The following is an 18,251-nucleotide window of genomic DNA, read 5'->3' on the forward strand; positions in this document are numbered from 1 at the left end:
AATCCTTATAGGAGACCTTTTTTTTTCTTTTTTAAGATTTATTTTAGAGGGAGTACGGGAAGGGGAGGGGGCAGAGGGAGACGCTGCTGAGCACAGAGCCTGTCGTGGGGCTTGATCCCACGACCCTGAGATCAGGACCTGAGCCGTAACCAAGAGTTGGACCCTGCACCGACTGAGCCACCCAGGCCCCCTACGGGAGGCCTTTTGAAGTTCCTCTGTCGTGACTGTTTTCATAGCTCCGATCACCAGGAAGAGGAAAATTGAATACTGGAGGATGAAGTGTGGGTTTCAGTTGGTGGAGCTGAGGTCTGGGTTAGCTTTCCAGTGGAAGACCCCGCCTTGTCCCCAAGACTGCGCTGACGTGAGGAACACTGGAAATTTTGAGGTGCATTCACCTCTCCTAAGTGGCGGGCTCTGGGTAGCGTGATTTGCTGGAAACAGCAACCCCCCCGCTGCCCCGGCCCATGGGTAGGTTTCTGCTCGTCTGACTGTGAGTGGGGCTCTGCTTTGTCCCTTTCCCTTTGCCTCTGGCCCCGGGGGGACAGACTTTCCCAGGCAGGAGGAGGACCTGCTCTCGGGTCAAGGATGTGTGAATAGCTGGGATTCCTTAGAGAAGTGACCAGTTGTGTAGGGCTGTTTCCCACGCGGATTAGCAACAGCTGGGCGTCCCTTGCTAGATACCTGAGGACAAGTTCACTTGGGACGGGTTTCAACACGCTCATGCCAGTTTTTGCAGAACGGATAAAAGCAGTGATTGGCCATGCATGCCACAGACTGCTTTTCTTCCCATGTTTTCCTTGCGGGGTGTGGACCAAGGCTTGGCCACGCTCCTGCGTCTTGGCGTCGACTGCCCCAAGAAACAAGGTTAGGGACCATCTTGTTGAGAGTGCTCATCAGGATGGAGGCTGTCATGAGCACTCAGTAAATGCTTATGGAGTCAAGGAAAAAGTCCTGACTTTCAGGACAAAGATAAACATGGAATGATTGTTAGAGAAGGTAACACAAGCCATTCGGTGCCTGCCATGAGCTCCTGGGCTTACAAGAGCCTTAGTGTCCCGAGGAAAATCGCCAAGTGCTGCTCGGTGATCTGCCCGTCACTGGACAACCACCTGTAAGCAGGACGGGTGATGAGAGGCCGCCCACCCAAGGGCGTCTGTGACATAACTGCTTTGTCTGATGTTTGGAAAGCAGAAGACCTTCTCTTTTCTTTTCTGTTTTCTTTTTTTTTCTTTTCTTTTCCCTTTCCTTTCCTTTCCTTTTTTTTTCTTTCCTTTCCTTTCTTTTCCTTTTTTCTTTTCTTTTTTCTTTCCTTTCCTTTTTTTCCTTTTCTCTTTTTCTTTTCTTTTTTTAAAAGATTTTATTTATTTGAGAGAGAGCAAGAGAGAGCACACGGGAGGGGGCAAAGGGCAGAAGGAGAGGGACAAGCAAGCTCCCCGCTGAGCAGGGAGCTTGACACGGGACTCATCCCAGGATCCTGAGATCATGATCTGAGCCGAAGACAGACGCTTAACCAACTGAGTCACCCAGGCACCCCAAAGCAGAAGACTTCACCCAAATAGCTCTCACTCCCAACCCTGACATAGGAGCAGTTGCCCGAGGCCCTCCTGGCACCGATAAGGAGCCTGAGGTTCAGAGAGCATTGGGGGCGTTTCTGCCACTTGCTCAGCGGGTCTCCTGAGTCCCAGGCAGATGGAACAGGGTCAAGGGGGGCAGACACAGGCTCCTGGCACATGACAAAGGAGTGAAGCAGTGGATGGGGAAGGACAGAAAGATGTGGCAAGAGGGTAAGCTCCATGCTGGTCACCCCGCTTGTCAGCCTGTCATGGGTTGCGTCCATGAATAGGAGATGACTGGTCCATTGCATCCTGTCAAAGTGGGCTCACTGGGAGGTGGAATCTAAGAGATGCACCTTGATAGGATCATGTAGGAACTGTTCTTCAGGTCCTAAGATAGACTTTGAGCGTGGCCGCAGGGTCCTTGAGAGGGAACGGCTCGTGGGGGCTGCCACCCTGCGACTCTCGAGTGGAACCAGCAGGCATGGAGGCCGGCTCTGTGTGTCTGACCAGAACATTCTGCGTTCTGCAGAGAGTCCCCGAGCCCGTGTGTCCTGAGCTGGTGCCCGTGTGGCCAGAGGAGGTCCGGTTCAGGGAGGAGTGTGAGACTGTTCGGTCTGTGCAGGGTGGGGGTATTTATATCTACAGAGGCATCCCCCCCTCCCCTGCCTTGAGCAGTGTGGTGCTGGGGCTGGGCAGTCAGTACATCGTCCACCCTTGTCTTAGTCTGCTCGGGCCTGCCCTAACGGAATAGCACAGACTGGGGGCTTAATCAGCACACATTTACTTCTCACACATCTGGAGCATGGGTCCAAGATCTGGCACTGGCCGATTCCCTATGTGGTAGGGGCTCCTTTCCTGGTGTGCAGGGGGCCCCTCCTCACTGTGCCTTCACACGGTGGGGGGACAGGGGGAGGGGAGGGGAGAGGGAGGGTGGGGGGAGGAGCTGTTGGAAGGGCTGAGCAGGGCTTGAGAAGGGCTAAATACAAGGGGATAACTAAAGGTCACTGAAGATTCATACTGCTAGACTTGATAAAAGTAATAAAAGGTGATTAGACTGTCGACTGTAGCAGTTCTTTTTTATGCCCAGATGCTGGGCCAGTTTCCGGGCTGGACAGACCCGCTGGCATCTCCGTTGTCCTTATTAGAATCTTGATTCCCTGCACTGAAGGAGCATTTTTCCTTACACATGTTTGTAACACTTTATCCCCCAAACCTAGAACCCCCAGTTGTTCCCTACGGGGGGTATTGAGTGATACTGAGGAGGAAAGGTGATTGTCTTTCACAGGTAAGGTTCTGGAGGTGGGGGGACATGGGACCGTGGGGCGTGCCCCGTGATTTGGGCTGTTCTCGGGGTGGTGATGGGCATCCACACAAGATGACTCTGTTTCCCACAGATTTCCTCTGTGACGAGGGGCGAAATCTTAACCTGTGGTTGGTGGTGCCTCATTCAGCATGACTCAAAATCACATAGCGAAGTTTCTCCACAGATGATAGGGTCTTCACTTACTTTCCTCTTTATCTTGTTGGCTTTTTTTTCTAACTTCCTGAGGGAAGAAAGAAAATGCAGAAGGAAGGAAGGAAAACAAAACAAAGAAAATGGGGGTGGGGGCAGAGTCCTTCGCATTTCTAGAAGCTTCTGGGCTGTTCTCGGTTCATGTGACTTGCCCACAGCACTTAATGGCCTCATTGTTTTCCGGGGAGAGCTGTGATTTCTCTGGAATTTCTAGAAAGGGGAGCGGGGAGAGCCAGCCACAGGGCGAGGGAAGGAGACGGTGCTTGAGCGTCATGAGGGACTCAGGTGGGGTTTTGGGGTGAGGGGTGGGAAGGGGGGAGAAGCAGCAGGACCACTGGTCTGAAACCTGACAAAAGCACTTTTGACTAGGAAGATCAATTTTAAAATTATGTGATTCCTGTTCCTTCTTGCAAACATTCAGACCCAGAGTCTGTAGAATAGAGTGAAGGTCCCAGCTGCGCCCTCTGAGCCATCAGATTGGCCTCCCTCCCGGTCACTGATGGTCTGTGTCCTCCTGGGTCCTTTCCTGCCATTAATTCAGGTGAATTCGTGGACCTGTTTGTCACTTTCCCCTTCTGTGAGAGTATCCCCTCCTTCCTCCTCCTCCTCCTCAGCTCCTTTCCTCTGTGATCTCTGCCTCCACCTTGGTCAAGGCTGCCTTTGACCAGTTCCGTGAGAGGCACCTTTTGGGATTTGCATCATTTCATCCTTGCGGGAGGGAGCCGGAAGGAGAATTGAGCCCACAGAACGGCTGGATGTGTCTGTGGGGCCAGAGGAGTCCTGGGCAGAGGAGCAGGGCTGAGCAGGGTCTGGGTGCAGAGCAGGGAAGGAAGGGGAGGACATCCCAGAGGGCAGGCAGTGTCTGAGCTCCTGGAAGAGGCTGGTGGGTGAGGTGAGTGTGGGTCAGAGGGGAGGTGGGGCCCCTGGGTCAGGCCCCTGGGTCAGACTGCTGTTGGGGGTGTCCAGGTGCATCTGAAGCCAGCTTGAGAGGGGTGTGGGGGACAGCAGGTGCTGAGGCTGGTTCTAGGTCGGATGAGCGCAGCGGCCTGGTGTTGGCAGCAGAGAGGGGAGGAGGGTAGTGGGCCGATTTCTCATGCTCCTGTAGCCAGAGTACGTGTGCCACTGGATGGCAGGTGTGGGAGGGAGGGGTGAGGATGGGGGACTTGGTGGGTTGTGCCAAGCAGGGGAGGGGGGACAGGGACAGGTGCATTTGCCTTGCTTCCAGTTATTTTTTCTCCCCAAGGTTTTTGTTTGCCCTTTGATTTTGCAGAGAGGGCTGGGTGCCATGAAGGAGTTGGATTTTCCTTCCTGGCTTCCAGGGTGAGAATATTGCTGAGGAAGATCTTCCTCACCCAGATTTCATAACGTTGTTCTTCTATGCTTTCTCTTATTATGTTTCATGATGATTAAGTCATTCATCTATCGGGAATGGTGGGCGGTGAGGATCCGCCTGTGTCTTACTGAGCACCAATAGCCCCTTATCCTGGATCTTACTTTTCCTTCTTCTATGGTCACTCAGCTCCACCCGGATCCTGTTCCCGTTCTGTTGACTTCTGTGTCTGTCCCGTTCCTGTCCACCTGTCCACAGGCAAGCCGTGGGTCCCTGGCAGACCTGGGGTGTCGGCTGGGGGTGCACCTTCCCATTACCTGGGGCAGGAGCAGCGAGGGGAGGGCTTCCCTTCCCAGAAAGTGCTGTGTTGGTGCCTTGGCTTCTTCTTTCCGATTTCTTCTAGGTTCTTCACCAGAGTTTCTGGGTTTTCCTCGGGATCTCATATGTACTTCTTAAGTACGTTATTTCTGTTGCTTCTATGAATAAAACCACTTTACTGCTATACTTTTTAACTGGCTTGGTGCTGTTGCCTGAAAGACTGAGGGTGTGGGGGTCGCTCTGGGATCCCGACCTTATTAAATGCTGACAGGAGCTCAGCCTTCAGCTGGTGGTCCTGAATTTCCCCTGTAAATAACACTGGCTTCTTAGCTTTTTCTAGACAACTTCCAAGCCTGGTTTCTGTTTCGTACTTTGCTGTATCATCTAGGGGGTGACCATGGGGCTTGCTGCATCTGGGCTTGCTGGCCCTAATTTTAAGGGCAAGGTTACCAGTGCTGCCTCATTATGTAGGCCACTGGGCTGCTGGATGTTTCTGGTAGATGCTTTCATTAGGTCAAGAACGTTCCCTCTTTTACACCCCATCTCTGACCTGCAAATCAGGGGAATCCCCCCCCCCCCCCCCGCCTCCGCCCCGTTATCCTCTGTGCTTGGAATTTCAGGCTCTTATTTTGGACCGTTTTTTTTTTTTTTCTTCTCTAAAATAAAATGATAAAATATGCTCCAAACAATGTGATCCAAAAGAACAAAAATGAGGAGAAACGTGGTAAATGAGTGCCAAAATTTTTCTATTCTCTTCTTATCGTACAAATGCTGTTCATCAACAAAATAATAAAATAGGTGGGGCAGATTCAAATAAATACCTGTTGATTCAGTCCTGGCTCTTCCATTTCTTAGCTGTGGGACCTTGGGAGGTACGCATTGTATCCCAGCCTTGGTTTCTTCATCCCTAAAATGGGATAATGATTCTGCTTTGAAGGATTGACAGTCGTTCCTTGTTCTTAAGTAAGAACCATTCATTTTTACATTTCATTATATGTCTTCTCTGCATTTACTTGTTTCAACTTAATCCTCAAAACCGTTTGATTATTGGTTATTGAGCATCTGGTGAGACGTGTGACCTATGACAGGCTGTCAGTCAAGGTGGCTGTCATCGCCATCCATGGGCATCACGGCCATCCCCTTCATCCTCGGTGGCATCAGCAGGACCGTCTGGGAGAGCTGGTCAACCCTGGGATTTCAGCCCCGTGGATCCTGCGTGCCAGGTTGTGGAAGCTTGATGATTCGGACATGCTCTTACTAGGATGCTTCGTGGAGCACGGGATGCAAATCTGCACATTCCTGTTGGTCAGCCCCACTCTTTCTGATGAACCCTCTTGCATGTAGCTCTGTGGGGGTACCACACTAACTATTTTTGCCTTATAATTTAGTCTGAGATGAGAGTAACCCTCCCTTAATGTTGTACAATCGGTGGTCTCATGATTGATCTTGTTAGTTTTAATGCATTTAGATGGATAACCGCACCTCATTTACAAAACTAGCTTTAGTTTCCTCAGTTGATGGCTTTGAAGAGCATCAAAATCTCTGAGGTTTCATCTTCCCATTTGGGAACTTCACATGTTTCCGTTAGTCCAGGCCTCTTCTACGTCTCAGGCAAGTGGCGACGTTCTTTAGTTTATGTAGGGCTGTTCTTCTGTTCTTGGGACTGAGCTAAAATGTGCGTGTGTGTGTTGGCTCTTCATCCGTTCTCCGGGCAGTCACTGTGTCCGTGGGCGCGTGCGTTTACCCTGTCCCTTGCTGTCCCACTGACTTTGGCTGTCGAGGGAAGTCGTCTCCTGTATCTTTCCTGGCGGCAGCCCCCCGTCTTGCAGCATGTCCAGTCGGGGAGGCCTCAGGCAGGGGTCCTTTGGATAGCCCATCTTTGAGCTTGCTCGGTGGCTCCTGGAAGCCCCACGGTGAGGACTGGTAGGATTGTTGGTTCTGCTTGACCGTGGAGTTGAGAACCCTGTTCTGGGCCCATGCATACATTTTGATTAAGTCAGGGCAGTTTCTGTGATGGCAGCCAGTTGGGATGGGATCCCCTGACCTGGGCCAGCTTGCCATCCCTGTGGGAGCCCCTGAGGGTCTGCTGGTGGACGGGCCACGGAGGGAGGGCCTTCCTGGGCGCGGGCCACGGAGTCCCTGCTGCATTGTGCTGAACACTTCCTGTGTTTTGGGTGGTTCGAGAGGACGATGTTGGCATTTGGGTGTGGCCGCTTTCCTTTGTCCTCACATTCCGCCCTCTCGACCAGGGCGGTCACGATGGCATTTCTGGCTGCAGGAGCACCAACTCAAAGTGGTGTGAGCTGTGGAATTTTGGAATTTCGGCTTGATTTTTGCTTCTCTTTTAAAGGCTGTCCTCAGGTTCCGGCACTAGCATTCTGACATTTTATAATGACTTTTCCTTCACTTCCATTCCATTGATCTCTTTCTCAACTCGCCTTTCTCAATTTGCTGTCACAAGTGGACTCCGCTATCCGTACGATATTGAATTTATTTTTATTTATTTTATTTATTTTTATTTTTTTAAATATTTTATTTATTTATTTGAGAGAGAGAGAATGAGAGACAGAGAGCGCGAGAGGGAAGAGGGCAGAGGGAGAAGCAGACTCACTGCCGAGCAGGGAGCCCGATGTGGGACTCGATCCCGGGACTCCAGGATCATGACCTGAGCCGAAGGCAGTCGCTTAACCGACTGAGCCACCCAGGCACCCGAATTTATTTTTTTTACATCAAGGGCATTCCGTCCCCTTTTGCGAAGGCATAGACTGTTCCTGAGTGGTGCGGCCACACACGCTGAATATCCTCGTCACGGAAGGTGGGATTTGTTGAGGGTCTAAATAGTCACTGTTATGACTCTAAATATTTAGTGTGCGAAAACTAGACCGAAGGAAAGATTAATATAAACTCTGGAAGTTTGGGAAGATATCCCAGATGCTACGCAGAAATCAAGGGGTCCTTTGTTTCTGCCATACTTTGGAAGTCAGTAAGGACGTTTGGTTTTGCCCAAGTTCATGCACGTCGGATTTCAAGTTCACGTCGTGTCTGATGGGGAGCTTGCAGGGGACGCGCTGTCTTGATTGACGGGCGAAGGGTGCAGTGTCGGGGACTCTGTTCCGTGTCACCACCCCAGCAGTGGCAGTGTTGGTGGTCGTGGTCGTGGGTGCTGATGGGCTGTTGCTCACGGCGCCTGGAGGCTTGTTCGCAGCAGGGGCTCTGTGCCTCTTGCTTGGTCCTGCTGTTGATGAGGACGCATCTCAGTGGATCTGCCAGCTCACCACGTTCAGGAATCATCCTGTCTTTGTTCTGTCTGCTGGGAAGTTCAATATCCACTTTCTTAAAAATAGAAATGGTCGAAGTGGCGATGAGCTTGACAAGCAACTGCGTGTCATTTTTCTCGAGTAGTAGATGAATTTATGTTGCCCGTTATAAAATAAGGCAAACCTCCCAAGCGTATGTTGCAAATTTAAAGGCCTATGCGGAAAAGACGCATTTGGAAGCAGTCATGGGGCATTTGGATCAGAATCCAGGGAAGACTAGTTTCTCTGGAAAAGATGGGAAATGTCTCAGAATTTCAGGAGCAGAGGTGTTATGGGACCGGAGTCCGTTTTCCCACATTCCAGCCCTTTGTCATTTCAAAGAGCCCCATTTTTATTTGACCATTCACTTTTTTTTTTTTTTTTAATTTGTGGTCAACATAGCTACTAGAATTTAGAGACGTTGCACTGGACATAATTGCTGTAATGTGTTTCAGACTTGCACATTCTTTTTTTAAGATTTTTATTTATTTGTCAGAGAGAGAGAGAGAGCACAAGCAGGGGGAGCAGCAGAGGGAGAGGGAGAAGCAGGCTCCTCACTGAAAAAGGAGCCTGATGTGGGACTCGATCCCAGGACCCTGGGATCATGACCTGAGCCGAAGGCAGACGCTTAACGACTGAGCCACCCAGGTGTCCCAAGACTTGCACATTCTTTGAGAGGGTGAAAGCAGGTGCCCTTACTAAAAATGCCTTTGCATCGACGGGTGATGTTCAGTGTTGAACAGGCACATAATCCTGTATCCTGTGTCCCCCTTTCGGTCCTAAGAAGATCAGCATCCCGTCTGAACACCGGCAGGCTTGCGGGTGGCCAAGTGTCTAGCACCTGATCGTGGGGGAACTGTGGGACGTGTCATGGTTCATGTCTAGTATATTCCTTTAATATTTACCGCATGTTGGGTCCTACGTCTTTACAGGCTCATTTCTTTTTCTTAAAAGCTCTAGATGGAAGAAAAAAAAAAAAAACTCTAGATGAAGATACTGTCGTTATGTTGATTTTGGAGCTGGGGACTCAGAGGCTTAGTGCCTACCCTAGATGTCACCTGCTGAGACAGGGTGGTGTCAGGAGATAAGAGGCTCTCTGGCTCCTGCGCCTCATCCCTGGCCATTGTGCTTCATGCTGGTTTTCTAGTAAGTTCTAGGTCCATGACTTCTTCCGTAGTAGGTCAGAGGCAGGGCAGGGTTTATTTCCACCGTGGAGTGATCAGAAAGAATTAGTTTAGGGCTCTGTTCTCCCCACCAAGGGCACCGACGTCGCAGCCCGTGGACCAGCTCAAACACAGAGGCAGCAGCTCTGATGAAGACTCTCTTGGACTCACTCTTGCTCTGTGCTGATCGCCCCACTGAGTCCCCGTGGGAGTATGTTGCATTTGACCTGTGAAGAGTCAGTGGCATTCCGATGTGATGTATTACAGTCCTCGGGGAGGTGGGCTCTCTGCGCACTGTCCTGCAGAGGAAACTGTGTCGGGGAGCGCCCAGGTGACTAAAAACTCACCTCCAAGCTCAGCCAGGCTTTGTCTTGGTCCTGATGCTGTCCTTCGAGCCTAGAGCAATCCTCCTGCTCATCCCTCAGGAAATATGAGTTGCATGAGGGAATCAAAGCAAGTAGCGGGATTCAAAGGGCAGGTCCACCTGCTTCTGCCCTCTCCTGTTAAACATGCGTGCCCGGTGTTCCGCGGAGCCTTCTGTACCGGGGGGCTGGTACTTGGGCTGAGCTGGGGGGGGTCTCTGTGGGGTGGGGTGAGGGCTGTAGTCTGGGAGGACCCTGGGAAGGATGTGGGCTTTGATCTGGGCTCGAAGAATGAATTACAGGTGAACTTGGCCTTGCAAGAGGGCAAAGGTCTGTGCATTTGTACCCCGCCCGCCTCGGGGGCACTTGCTTTTCCTGGGGGTGGGGGGACACGTGCAGACTATGGCCTGGGACCCAGAGCTGCCTCCCTTGCTTCTCTGGTCTCTGGTCTCTGCAGGCATCTGTCTCTGCAGTCCGTTGACATGGCAACTAGAAGCCTGCTCCTCTTGGACTTCTTTCTCGTTCTGCTCTTTGAAGAATTTTTAAATTAAATCTCCTTGAAAAAAAAAAAGATATCCTGTGTGTCTGTTTTAAAAGATTTTAGTCTTGGGTGCAGAGCATAAAATGCAGGTTTGCATAAGTTCCGCGTGTTCAGTGACGGCCTCTTTGACTTTCAGCTTTGGAGTTGAGTGAGCACCATGCTGAGCCGGAGCATGGAGCCGTGGGGAGCGCGGGCGCCGTGACCGTGACCGGCAGCTGGTTCTCACCTGGGTCCTCTTGGTCAAGCTGAGGCGGCTGCCAAACCACCTGAGCCCGGGCAAGCCCCTGACAGGTAAGGTCCATTGGGTTTTCACTGGTGTGTAGGATTCTCTCTTAGTAGGAGAATCGTCTGTTAAATATTGATTAAGCCGAGATCAATAAATGCTTGCCGTTGCAGGCCTGGGCATAACAATGGCTCCTTTATTCTGGGGTTTCTGCAGGGAGTCTGTGCACCTGTCTCTCCGTGGCCCCTCTCCGCCCCTTTGCTCACTGGGCTGAGGTGGGTGGCCCGAGACCTCTCCTCGCTGGGCCTCAAGTGGGGCTCTGCAGACCACCCTTCATGCCCACTGTGCGCATGCCTCTCCCTCTCCAGCCCCCCTTGGTGTTCTGTCAAGAGGGGGTGATGATACCTCCTGGATTGTCCTGAGATGTGCATATGAGCCCTCAGAGGTTCGCAGCTGTTGTGTTTGGTAACAGGCCAGAATGGAAGCGGGGGGAGGGGGTGCGGCTCTTCACTCAGGCCTTGTTTGCCAACACCACTTGTGTGGGTCTGCCCCACCTTAGTCCTGATATTGGGGGGCCCATCAATAACGAAGATCCGGGGCAGGTGTTGGCGCGTCCTCCCCTCAGTGCTACACCTGAGCACGGACTGTTTTCTTTTGTCCTGGTCGGCTGGGGTGTGGGGATCTTATCATGCTCTCTGTGGGTATATTAGTGGGGGAACTGAGGCCAGAACAGTGTTCTAGCAAATGCGCCTGCTTGAGCCTTTGCTCCCAGGGAGGACGGTGGGTGTGGGAGAGTGGTCGGTCAGCTCGGGCTGCCGTAGCTAATACCCCAGCCTGGGTGGCTTGAACCACAGATGTGTATTTTGGCTCAGCTCTGGAGGCCAGAAGTCCGACATCAGGGTGTCAGCAGAGACGATTCTCCTTTAGCAGGTGGCTTTAGCCTTTCTCTCTGGCACGAAGACGGCTGCCTTCTCCCTGGTCCTAGCGTGACGGTCTCCCTTCCGTGTGCCTCTGTGTCCTAATCTCTTTTTCCTATAAGGACGTGAGTCCTCTTGGATTAAGGCCCACCTATCACCTCATCTGATCTTAATCACCCCTTTGAAGACCCTTTCTCCAAATACAGAACATTCTGAGGCTCAGGGGTTAGGGCTTCAGCATGGGAACATCTGGATTTAGCCCCTAACAGAGGGGCCCCTGGGCCGAGGAATTGGGGTCCACAGTCCTTGGGACGAGAGTGCTGGGCTTTCTCTCCAGCTTGCCTACTTTATGTGGCCTCCTTCCATGACCTTTGACGCACTTGGGTTTTCCTAAACTGTCTACAACGCAGAACAAAAGGGTTTGAATCCCTTGATTAATTGGGTTTATTCAGCAGACCCTTCTCGAGCGTCAGCCTTGTGGTAGATGCCAAATGACATTTTACATGTCCTGTTTCAGCCTCAAAAGGTTTCGTGTTTCTTTCTCTCTGGATAGCTAGCATGACCATTGAGTTTTTATTCTGGAGTGTGGTTTTTTTCCTTCCCCCATGAGCCCTCACAGAGAAAACGTCCCCCACACGGAGTTGGGAGTAGCTTCTGCTTCCGCTCCCCATTCCTCTGAGTGAGGCTGGCATCCCAGGAACCATGACCTCCTCAAACTTCTGCCGCCCTCCTGGAGGACCAACGCCATCAGGACGCACTGTTTGTTCCAAAACAGAGGCCCCTGACCCTCTTTGTCACAGCAGAGATGATGAAAAGGAACAGGAGTGCCCTGCGGGCTCTTGAGGGAGGCTGCAGAAAGAAAAGTCTCGTAGGAGAATGAGCGAGAAGAAGTAGCACATCGTGCCTCATCACGGCTCCGTCCCTTCGGTGTCCAAGACCTGGAGCACAGGTGCTGGTCAGCTGTCGCTTGGCTTGGCCCTGGTTTCGCTGTCCTCGGGGCCCACACAGTTCCTAAAGTTCCGGGGGGGCGGGGTGCAGAAGGCGGCCGGTGGGGGGGTGCGGTGGGTCGGGCTGATGCTCCCACTGGCGGGCAGCCATCCTGCTGGACCCCTGTGCACCTTCCTGCTGCCTCTGGCTCAGCAGGGACCCGGGGAGCTTCCTCGAGGGTCCCTGGCAGGTCATCACAGTGTGGGGGACGCACATCCGGAAAAAGGCAAGAAGCGCCCCTGGCCGCTCCTGTCCCCGCTCCTTGGATTGTCTGAGCAGCCTCCACCTCTAGTTCTTTTCTTTCCCTGTTAGCATTTGAACGCGGCTTCTCCTTCAAAGCCACGAGCCCCCGGATGCTGAGAGCCTCGCCAGGGACCTCTTGGCTCGGGCACACAATGAAACTAAGTCTCGTCTCACAACGAATCCTCCCATTCGGGGCCTGAAATCTGATCCTCCATGGTGGCTTAGGTGTGGGGTCCGCCAGCGTGGAAGGCACGGTGGGGGGGGCGTTCCTGCGTCTATCCTCCGGGAGTGGGGAGCTGGGTCTGGGGCCTCTGTCCCTGGGCTGGTGAGTTTGAGTGCCCAGAGAGGTCAGCAGGTGTAGTGAATAAGGGGTGGATCCCTGGAGATTGCTCCAGGGAGGGAATTTCCAAAAACATTTTATTTATTTATTTTAAAGATTTTATTTATTTATCTGACAGAGAGAGAGACAGCGAGAGAGGGAACACAAGCAGGGGGAGTGGGAGAGGGAGAAGCAGACTTCCTGCGGGGCAGGGAACCCGATGCGGGGCTCGATCCCAGGACCCTGAGATCATGACCTGAGCCGAAGGCAGACGCTTTACCGACTGAGCCCCCAGGCGCCCCTAAAAGCCAGTTTGTATTATTCGTGGCCTCACACTGCATCCTTAGTCCTGGCCAGACAATTTCAAAAACGCACTTCCATGGGACACGGAGGGAGCGGTTGGGAGGGGTTGCAGGGGTGCAGGTCTGTGGGCTGCATGCACAGGCCGTTGTGCTGGGTGGTCTGGAGTGTGCGTCCTCTGCAAGGCAGTGCTGACCCCGCCGGGTGCAGGGTGGGGCTCCGTGGCGTCCTCCATGATCCCCTGTGTTAAAGAGAACAAATCTGACCAGAGTTACGCTCTGCTAACTTGAACATGGCATATAACATGTTTGACGGAAACCATTTGATCAGTTCTCGCTTTCCGGACTTTTTCTGTTCATTTGGTAATTTCCGTAGAGCACGCATTTGGTACCAGGTACCGTACCAAACCCCGGGGGTTCAGGAAGATGCTGTGACACAGAATAAGAGGGTCTGGGAGGGACCAGTTCGTGGCCAACAGGGAAGTTAATAAATTACAGGCTTCAGTTTGGGCAGCAGCTCTGACCAGGGCACCCAGCGTCTGCATATGGGTGAGCCCGCGGTGGGAATCGTGATCCTGGAGCGATGGGGTTGTGGGCGGTCAGTGACAGTGCGGGGAGATCCGTGGGGCATTAGGGCCGCCCTCCCTCTGTTCTTCACCGTCACTGCATCCCAAGAGCCCCGTATGTTTTGGGGTCGTAGCAGGAGAGAGGGAAAGACACAGATGTCCTACTTGCCCGATTTCTGTTCTCCCACTCTCGCTCCCATGAGGCCCCAGTGGGACCACAGCTTGGTCGTCCCCTGGCCCCAGTTTCTGGTTGCTTGTGTTGCTGTCGTTGGAGAGTTTGTAGGGTGGTTGACTTGGGTCAGGGCGTCGCATCCCCAGGCCCCTTGCCCACTGCATCGCCCCCTCTGCGGGGCTCGTCCCCCGAGTGCGCTCTGGCCCAACAGCAGAAATTGGGCCCGCCCCCAGTGGTGCGGCTCGCACCACCCCAGGCACAGCAGGGCAGCGCCTCTCTGGGCCTCCTTGGGATGCAGCTAGGGGAGGGCTAGTGACCGCTGCAGCTCGTGAGACCTGCTTAGCAAGACCAGGTTCGGCGAAGGTAGAAGCCATTTCTCTACCCCGCTGTGTTGATAGGCCGTTCCTCCCCGTTTACGCTCTGATCGACTCCCAGACCTTCTCGGCATCCAACTAGAAATGGAGCGACTTCTGTCTTCCCGTCTTCAAGGGCAGACAGTCCCAGTCGTGCCGCAGCTTGAGGCCAGCATCCGTGCGGAGAGATCTCGAAGGGACTGGCGTGCACGCCGTGGTGTGTCTTCCTCTCTGGCCTCCTCCCGCCTTCTGACTTTGGGAACCACACGCTTCTCTCTTGCCGCTCTCCTTCGTTGCTCCCCTGTTTCACTGTGCTTCTGCCGTCCAGTCTGTGCCGAAAGCCTCCTCACGCTCTTTTGGCAGACTTTTTGTGTTCTTCCACGGAGTGCCCATGTTTCTGCCTCACGTGGGGCGCTTACCCTGGCACGCCCTGATGCTGCTGGGGCGCGGACCCCTGTCCCTCGCTGCGCGTGCGCCCCGTATCTCTGCCCTCCATCGAGTCCTTGCATCTGATAAGCACCTGATGGCATTGTTGGCTGGCTGGGTCTCCGCACCTTATTCCCGGAATAACGGAAGGAAGGATCTCAGGACGGAAGGAATCTAAAGCTCCCTGACCATAAGCTTGAAGGAAGAAAGAGGACCTGCTGGCACCCTGCTTGTGAGTCACTTGGAGGTGCAGCTCTGCGGTGTCACCTGTTTCAGGACAGTCTGTCATTGCCCGGGGGGGCGCATTTTTAATGATGGATGCTCTGAAATCCATGCCGGTTCCAACCAGAGTCCTGTCACCGTGGGTCTGCTGTTGCCTTTTCTTGTTCCGGTCATGATGGACCTTGTTCTTGGAGTGACAGGCGATTTTCAGTTGTACTCTGGACATCTCGGCTTTAGGGGGTGAGAGTCAGGGTCCTGCTTCATCTCCTTAGCAGGCAGTTTCCCTGGAGGAGGCGATGCCCGCAGTCCGCGTGGGGCCGCGTGTCCCCTGCCTGCTGGGCCCGGCAAGTACCACCTGCGGACGGCGCCTTGTCGCGGTTCCGGGGGACGTCCACACCTTCCCAGAGCACAGCCTTCCTGCAGCCTAGTGCAGGGGAGACCCCACGCCCCTCTGGGCCCCCTGGGGGCAGGGTGGGGGAGTGGAGGGTGCACACCCACGGTCTCCTCACTTGTCGGGGGTCACTCCGCTCCCCCTCGACCCTGCTGGTATGGGAGGTGCGGTGAGGAGAGCAAGTGCCGACTCAGCCCACCTCTCCCTCCTTGTTCCCTTAATGCCAGGACGGATTAGAGGCAGAGTTCCCCCCGTGGCCCCTCCTGGCCATACTCCTGCAGGGGAATCAGGCGTCTGTTTCCACTGGGTGGGACATTGAGATCCCCTCCCCTTTGGGCAGCAGATGCTGCCCAGGGGATCTGAGTGGGGCCCCCCCCCCGCCAAGTCAGGGGCTGGGTGGGTGGGGGGGAAATGAGCCCCCACGTGCCCTGCTGAGACCGGGATGGGTGGGGCGGTTTTTCCAGTGCTGTTGGCTACAGTAGGATGGCTATTGTGGACAAGGTTTTTGGTTTTGTTAGACCACCTTTCCCCTCCCCCCCATCCTTTGTTTGGGGTTGGGGGCGGGCTTTCTGGAAGCTTTTCTTACCCAGGTTGTTGATGGTTCCTGGTTGGAGACTTCTGCAGTGCCCTGTCCGGGATCTGTGGGAAAGGGAAGCCCGGGAACTCACCCCCACGTTCTTCCTCATGCCCCGAGGCCCCCAGGTAGTGGCCCTCTTCTCTGTACCTCTCCGATGCTTCCCTTCCCTTGTTGTGTGATGTCCATCGTGGCTGGACATGGAAATCTCCACTTTGGCTCTCGGAGCTTTCCATCCACAGTCTTTTATTCACACAGGGTGGTTGAATTCTTTTGGAAGAGGGCTGGAGGTTAATTATGTGGCTACTTACAAGGTTCAGTCACGAGATGAAAATGATTGTTGGAATTCTGTCGACACCTGAAAGAAACCAGTGTTTGTAAAGTGAAGCAGGTGACTTCGAAGTCTTCAGCACCTAACTGCATCGGAAGAATCATGATACCTGATCAGTCACCTGTTTGTTTCATGTTGCATGTATATCTCTTTGCCATTATTCTCCGATTTAGAACCCCAAACAGCCATTTTTTGCTATTATTTCTGTCCATCCGGGTTGGGGCAGGATCTGGTGCTCAGGGAGCCTTGTTGCCCTGGTATTGGTGATGACCAATGTATCTGCGAGACAGGATTTTCTCGAGAGAACCCAGATCATGTGAGAATGTTAAGTATTGACAGGTTTCTGAGAACTTTGGGTATTGGAGTACTTATGTCTAAGGTAACGGGCATTATTTCTTAAAGCTCAGTGTTTTAGAGAAGTGACAGGGCCAAAGTGAATTTGGACAGAGTGCACTGCAGGGGAAACGCAGTTACCAGGGTACTTAGGGTAAGTCACGGGGATGTCCACCTGGCAGCCTTGGATCAGGCACTGACCTGGAAACACCTCTGATGGCCAGGCTTGTGGGAAAGCGCGTTTTTCCTTCCATCCCCCTCCCCAGGTTTGATCTCCTCCTGTCGAGGGCTGGGTGTCTGGCTTGGGGCCACATGCGTTCTGGGCTGGGGGAGAACAGGTGTCAGACTGGTCAGGAAGACAGTGTCCAAGGCAAGGCAAGGCAGGGGATGAAGCACCGGGAGAGTCGTCTCTCTCTTCCAGGCTGGCTGCTCTGGATGCACACGGATAGCACCGAGTTCTTCTTGCTGCTCGGTCTGGTCTGTGGTGTTGGGGCAAACCGTTGGGGATGCTTTCAGTCTACCCTGACCTTATTTATTTTGCTCACGTCTTCAGTGCTTGAAGATGACTCCTGGAACACAGCAGACTTACTTTTCTCCGCAGACAGCTCAGACTGGCCCGGGAAGGCCCATCCTTCCGGTCGGCAGTGGGTTATCTTGCGCTGCGGAGGTCGGTGCCGGCTGGATCTGGGGCCTGGGTGACTTGTCATCTCAGGTGTCTTTGCTCTTCTGTGAAAGTGGTCAGCGTCATGAGACCAGAACTCCTGAATCTTTGTGATGTAAAAACCTAGCTCTTCGGGCGTTGGTGCTGGACGTGGCTTGACTTCACAGATGTTGGAGGGGTAGTCAGCGCAAACCTGGGTTTGATGATTGCTCTATTTCTGCTGCTGTTGGTTATTGAGATTCGTGGCTGGCATACTCTAGCGCTTCTAGATGTCTCGGTGCAAGGCTGACTCTTGTCAGGCTTGACCTGTTTGCAGTCGTGGAAGCTTCTGTTGTACAGTGTTGCCGAGAGATGGAAGCAGAAGGACAGGGGAGACCTTCATGTGTGCACCTGCTTAGGTAGAAAAGAGAAAAGAGGCAGTGAGGAAATGGGTTTTTTTTTTTAGGTTTTTTGGTCTTTGGTCCTTATCCAATGACGGTGCTCATTGAGCTTTTCAAATAGCTTTTATCTATTTGAAAATAGATTATCAATTATCAGTTATCTTTTATTTGCCACGATGTTTCTTATGGCCATCTTAGAAATTGTGCAGAGGACATTCTGCCTTGACATCTGCCAAGGGAACTCAGCTCCCGAGGTAGCAGAGGGCGCTCCTGCTAGGCTGCCTCCCTGTGCAGAGCCCCGGGGCTCCTGTGTGCGATCTGCGGGCCACATGTCGCTACTGTCTTTGAGAAGATTTCCCGTTCTTCTTTCGGGTGGGGGGGTGTTGGGGCAGCCTGGTGACGTGGTTCCGGAGGGAGTTGCCGGGCCAGTGGGCGAAAGGAGGATTCCTTTTCTTTGAGTTATAGTCTCAGTGAAAGAGGATGGAGGGCCATCATGACGCGCGGTGAGGTTGATGATCACAAGCTCACGTGGATTGAAGGGCTCCATGTCAAGGCTCCACGCTTGCGGAAGCAGCTGTCTTTGGTCCTGGAGACGGGACGGGCGACGGAGATGAGGGCGTTCCTGCAGCTCCTTCGTCCTCTTACGGCTTCGTATGCAAGGAACTCGATGTCTGTGGGTCTGGAGAGTGCGCAGTGGATGTGGATGGTTCGGCGGGACGTTATTGCTTTCTTAGTTACTGCAGGTTTTAGAACCGGGGGGGAAGGTGTTTCTCTC

The 18,251-nt window shown here is 53.3% G+C and overlaps 1 protein-coding gene across 15 annotated transcripts in view; it reads left to right on the top strand.

The window, feature by feature from the left end:
- The window catches only part of GRB10 (growth factor receptor bound protein 10), a 175,126-nt gene that overhangs the window by 23,840 nt on the left and 133,035 nt on the right, over positions 1 to 18,251 (top strand). For 10 of the 15 annotated variants that reach the window (XR_010406626.1, XM_064575463.1, XM_064575466.1 and 7 more), the window contains exon 2: positions 10,216 to 10,370. The exons of the other annotated variants lie outside the window; for them this stretch is intronic. The gene's annotated coding sequence lies outside the window, so the exon portion shown is untranslated. The remainder of the gene's footprint in view (positions 1 to 10,215; positions 10,371 to 18,251) is intronic. 15 annotated transcript variants of the gene reach the window in all.

The sequence above is a fragment of the Mirounga angustirostris genome, unplaced genomic scaffold (genome assembly GCF_029215605.1).
Source record: "Mirounga angustirostris isolate CCGP_5_RB_7025 unplaced genomic scaffold, mMirAng1.0.hap1 SCAF_12, whole genome shotgun sequence".
Lineage (NCBI taxonomy): Eukaryota > Metazoa > Chordata > Mammalia > Carnivora > Phocidae > Mirounga > Mirounga angustirostris.